Source organism: Aedes albopictus, chromosome 1 (assembly GCF_035046485.1).
Source record: "Aedes albopictus strain Foshan chromosome 1, AalbF5, whole genome shotgun sequence".
NCBI lineage: Eukaryota > Metazoa > Arthropoda > Insecta > Diptera > Culicidae > Aedes > Aedes albopictus.
In genome coordinates, this window is record NC_085136.1 from 103,280,874 (window position 1) to 103,286,873 (window position 6,000).

The 6,000-nt window shown below is 40.6% G+C and overlaps 1 protein-coding gene across 1 annotated transcript in view; it reads right to left on the reverse strand.

The window, feature by feature from the left end:
- The window catches only part of LOC109409452 (uncharacterized), an 86,193-nt gene extending 82,584 nt beyond the window's left edge, over positions 1-3,609 (reverse strand). Inside the window, exon 1 of the mRNA XM_062845135.1 lies at positions 3,325-3,609. The gene's annotated coding sequence lies outside the window, so the exon portion shown is untranslated. The remainder of the gene's footprint in view (positions 1-3,324) is intronic.
- Positions 3,610-6,000: the final 2,391 nt, after the last annotated feature.

The window sequence follows — 6,000 nt, forward strand, 5'->3', positions numbered from 1 at the left end:
TATTCCTAGAAGACACTCTCCTAAAGAATTCCAACAAGAGTTTCTGAAGGATTTCCACTAGGTACTTCTGTAGGATTTCTAAAAAGAACCCCTGCAACATTCCCAGAGAAATTCCTGAAGGATTGCCATTAGGGGCTCCTGGATGATTTGCAGAAGTAACTTTTCCATATGGAACACCATAAGGGTTTCCAAAAAGAAGAGTTTCAGAAAAAACATCTGCAGTATTTGTAAATGGCAGTCCTGGAGGGTTCCTATAAGGAATCCTTGGAGCATTCTCAGAGAGAAGCCTCAGAAATGCCCCGAAGGAACTCTTGGAGAACTTTTGGAAGACTCTGAGAAGGAGCTTCTGCAGGACTTCTAGAAGCAACTTCTGGATTTAACCGGCACCATTATGACGAATTAAGTCAGCATAATGTTGAATAACGTTTGAATTATGTTCACGTACAACCTATGTTTGGAGTAGTTATAAAGCATCATGTTGTGCACCAACTTATTTTTGTTGTTGTTAAAAGCGTTTAACAAACATACAGGAAAGCTTTTATTAGGCTTTGGCAAAAATGACTGAGAATAAATAAAATGAAAAAAATGTTTAACTCTCACTAGAGTAATTATTTGCTCTCATGTTGAGAACACCTATTATGAAATAAGAATTGCATACAAAATTACCTAAATCCAGATTAGAACTTGAGACCTGCCGATTGCCAGCCGCATGCCTTCCTTTCTGCGCCATCCTAGAGATGGTAAGTTCAAGCACCCAAAACAAAACATAAACTTCCCATGACTCAATAATGATCACTCCTGAACTTCTATTCAGCAGTGGTGAACTAACACAGCACGTGATAATCAACTGAACAACGCCTTATACTTCAGCAGCTGTTCAACCCAAAACACGTACTTTCGCTGTCAGTATTTTAATCACACGGTGAGAAAACTTGTATTAAATTCGGCCAAAAAAAAAGTTTTGATATTAATTGAAAATATTGTTTTCACACTTTGGGGCTGATGTACAAATTACAAAATGAAAATTTTTTTACTTTTATTATTTAATATTGTGGATTTAACACTAAATTGGTGTCGGAAGTATAGTAAATCTGATGCTCTATACAGCGCACTACTCCCGACGTTATGTTTAACGCATAGGAAAGGCAGCGGAAGTCAATGAAGTTACTTCCGACACCAATTTAGTGCAAAATCCACAATATACGATTTAATATCGATCTTTATGGCATGTATGGCAATATGTAATGCAGCATAATGCATTCACAAAATCTTGAGGTAATCTACTTATACTCTGTTGGAATTCCGTGAAACAAATTTTTGATTCATGTTTTTGTCAGAGAATATTGATATCATGTTTAACAAGAAGTGCTTAACCCTAAAAGGGATACCTGGGGTCCATTGGACCCCAGGCGCCTTTCAGAGCTCGTCTTTGATGGAACACACTCAGAGAGGTGACGAAACTGAGGCCATGAAGGTATCCCTTTTAGGGTTAAGGATAAAAAAGATAATAATCAAGGTACAGTTTATCTAGTTACAGACATAAATGCCTCATAATTACGTCGATTATGTCTCTTGCCACCTAATGTTGAGCTACATAATTTTCATCTATTTTATTTTGAGTATTTTTTAATGTTGGTTTTTTTTATAACTAAACAGTTTTAGCCAAGGTTCATCCATCCCATTATCCGAACAAAGTTGCGAGTCGAAGTATGACGGACTGAAAACGTTTATTCGACAAGTGAAAAGCACATTGTGCAGTAAAGTATGCTTGTTGATACATCAGCTTAATAAGAAGCAGACCAATGTTTTGTTAAACTGTTTTGTAAAGGAATCAATCCTTGTCGAATAAAATTCTTATTAAACTTTTAAAAAGTGATTCAATTTATCATTGTTAATACCGATTAGGAAAGTCGAACATTGACTATTTTTTCAATTTAAAAATCATTTAAACGGTAATGTGTAGAGCATAATTTTTGTTCAGCTATCATTACCATTATTGAGCAACAATTCAACAAGCTTGCTTATTTGTGACTTGCAATTGTTAGTTGGGCTGCCAGATTTCCAGAAGGAATTTCTGAAGCATTGCCACAAGGAACTCCGGGATGATTTTCCGAAGAAACTTTTGGAGAATTCGTAGAAATAACTCCTGGAAGATTTCCATAAGAAACAGCCAGGAGGGCTCCCAGAATACTTCTAAAAAATCTTAGAAAAAAATGCCGGATTTACCCCTGATAGAATCACCGAAAAACTTATGTAGTAGTCCTGGGAAGAATATGTAAGGGAAATTCCATAAGGATCTACTGAAAGAATATTAGAAGGAATTTCTGGAGCCATTTCAGAGAATAATCATGGAAGAGTTTTCGTAAGAAATTACAAAGAATACTACGTAAGAACTCCTGGATAAATTTCCAAAGGAACATCTTGGCGACTCTTGAGACCTCAGAATAAATTCCACTTCCTGGTGAAAACCCTGAAGAAGTTTGTAAATATTCAATTTTTTTATAAAATCGCGGACCATGTTGACAAAAAACGGAACATATCAGTAAGTAAAACAATTTCTAGAAGTAAAATCATGAAGAATTCTCAAAAAAAAATCTTTCAAAATCCACAGTTAAATAAATCTTGCAGAAGAACCTGACCGAGTCCATGCAAAATTCATGGAGGCACCTGGGGAAAAAAATCTTTGATAGAATAAGTTTTGATTTTTTCATTTACTTATAGCACTTGTTGAAGATTTCTTGTTATTACTCATGCAAGAACATTTGATTAAATCTTGAGTCGCTTGTATGAGCAGATTTATGTGGAGCTCATAGAGAAATTCTTCGCTAGCTTTCGAGATGTTTGATAATTCCTGAATTCTTAAACTATTAATAAACGAAACTGTACTAAAATACGATTTTTGGTAGAACTCTTAATTGTTATTCTCTCTGAGATATGCAATCTCTCGTGTTAAAAACAAATAAGTGGGCAGGTTAATTTGATGAATTAGGGCTTGACTTGAAGTTTTGTTAAAATTTACATCAATTTAGTCTATGAATTAGGCAGATTAGAGCTAGATAACCAGGGAGATAATTGACATTTCAACCAAACTTATTCTATTATTCGGTGACAATATTCTCGCACGGATAACTTTATTCACTTTACTTCACAACCATTTAGGCTCCTCGATGCACTGTTTGTAAACTGTGTTGTGAACGCCATTAAACTTACATATCACCATTGATATGTAATTTCATCGCAACGATTATGGGCCCAGACGATGCGTCGCGAATCCAAATTACATTCTTGATTACATCCCACCCCAACAAACACAGACACACACACCTTTTGCTCAAACTGGCCGAACTCGTCACTGCCGGCTTCTCCCATATAAATTGACCTTTCCGGAGGTGCAACCAGCGATTCCCGTTCCCGCTGTATTCCGGATTAAATCACCGACCGCTGATCCACGCTGATCGTTGTCACACAAAATTGGTCGTACGCACTGCACTGCAGAAAAAAAAAATCAAAAATCGAACTGTCGACAACGTAGACGACGCGCGACAAAAGCGATTCCGTTCCGTTTGCACTGTTTCCCGCACAAAAGCTCCCAATCGACTGACTGACTGACGACTGCGTCTACTACAGTCTGGACTGGCTGGCGATTGGTGTCCGACCGACGGCGACGACCAGCAGAAGGGGAGGGTGTTGCTGTTTTCCAAGCTCTCTCTCTCACCTCGCGCGCCTCGGCGACCGACCGAAGCCGCCGCCGTCGCGACGGCACCGCGCCGCATCATCGGCTCGAGCTCAGCTGAGCGGCCTTTTCCAGCCACCCACCGCCACCAACCACCCATCATCGCATCGGAAAGCACGCGTGTGCTTTGTTGCTCACATGTTCCGAATACCGATGCTGATTTTCGTTCGCATCGCAGCAAGCGACGCTGTCGCGGCCGTCGTCTGCATATGCTTGCTTGGATTGAATTGGATTGGAGTGCTTTTTTTTTGTTTTGTTGATTTCTCTTGCGTTCTGCGTTTCTACGCAAGGCAAAGCTACGCGCCACAGCCACGGTCACATGCAAAGAAGACCTTGCCAAGCCACTTCAGCAAGATGCATCGGAGATTTTCTCGATGTGGTTGGTGCTGGTGCATACTGCATTCAGAGCCGACGTGCATGTTGTTGATCTTGCGACAAAACAAACAAAGAGCAGGTTACCTCTACGTTCATCGACTTTCGTAATTTATTTTTCATGAATATGTACTTGGGACTATCGATCCAATTGGAGGTGAATCAGCCTCGGGCTGAATATTTTCCCAATAAAGAAAATAATAATATTAATAATAATCGATCCACCCTGACCCAAGTGAGTATTTATCTCAGGTATTTTAATATCGGATGACGTCAAGATCTTCATTGGAGACCTCAACGCTCAAGTAGGCGAGGACGAAGAATTCAGACCGACGAGAGGAAAGAGCAGCTTCCGTCACCAGAAGAACGGAAACGGTCTACGACTCATCGATTTCACCGCCTCGCCTTCATCCATCACTGCCTCCTTTATGGCACGGTAAAGGTTTACACCAGCGAATCAGACCTGTTGGAAGGTCCCTCAGCTTCCTGCCATGAAACTCAACAAGATAATAAGAACCAACGGCGACGACCCCAGTGAATGAAGAGGACTTGTGATTGGAAGCTCGGTACGTGGAACTACAGATCCTTCCGTTTCATCGGGAGTACTCGCAACTTGCAGTTATACTGAAGGACCGCGGGTTCGGCATTGTAGCGCTGTAGAAGGTGTGTTGGACGTGAACGGCTTCTCCGGGAAGCTCATTAGATTGATCAAAGCGACCATGGACGGTGTAAGAAGCTGTGTAATGGTTTTAGGTGATCTGTCTAGTTCGTTTGAATCTCGCCGGGGACTGCGACAAGAACTCTCATGTCTGCTGATTTAGCATTGCGAAGTACATGCTGGCAAGTGGAACAGCGAACGACAGGGCAAGCCTATGCAGCAGTATTACGATAAACAGGGATGGACACGTTCGAGGTGGTGGAAGGTTTTGTCTACTTCGGATCCTTATTAACGGCAGACAACAACGTTAGCCGCGAAATACGGAGAGCGCATCGAGCGCATCATCAGTAGAAGTCAGGCCTACTATGGGCTTCTCAAGAATCCGCGGTCGAAAAAGATTCACTCTCACACCAAATGTACTATGTATATACAAAACCCTGATAAGACCGGTGTTGAGATATTCCAGCAATTCCTACTAGGATTTTTCTAGAAATTTCATCAAGTATTCTTGGTAAGATCATTCAAAACAATTTTCCTGGGATTATTCCATAAATATCTCCGGTGAATCCTCCAGGAATATCTTCAGAGATCCAGACATTCTAGCTGGAATCCCTCAAGACATTGTAACTGTGGTTCCTAGCAATTTCTCCTCAGGAACACCTTCTTGCTGGAATTCTTCCGGGAAATCTACCTGTGGATCCTTCAGATATTCCACCTGCGATTGCTTCAGGGCCTTCTCTATGGATTCCTTCAGAATTCATCCTCTAACTACCGGTTCTTCCTGGGACTTCTCCAGGTATTCCTCCTGGCGTTTCTTCAAGAAATTTCTCTTTTGATTCCCCCAAAAATTCCTAATGGGGTTTCTCTAGAAATTCCTGTAAAGTTTCCTCCAGCAATTCCTCTTAGGGTTGCTACTGAAATTTCTACAATGATACATCGCAGAATCCTTCTATGCTTTCCTCCAGAGATTTTTCCTAAGATACTTCCAGTACCCAGTCAACATATGATTATTTTTTATTCTTAATCACTTAATCTAATTTACAGCTCTATTGTCCACTGGGGCACTACGTGAGCAATTTCGATTGACAGTTGCACTTACATTTTTGTACAGCGCCTAGATGCTATTCTACTTTATCGAACTGGTTGCCTTTCTGCTGCTTTCACTTTTTCTACGTTATACCTAGTAGAATGATGAGCACAAGGATGATGATGGATGGCCGTTGTTCCTTTCCAGTCC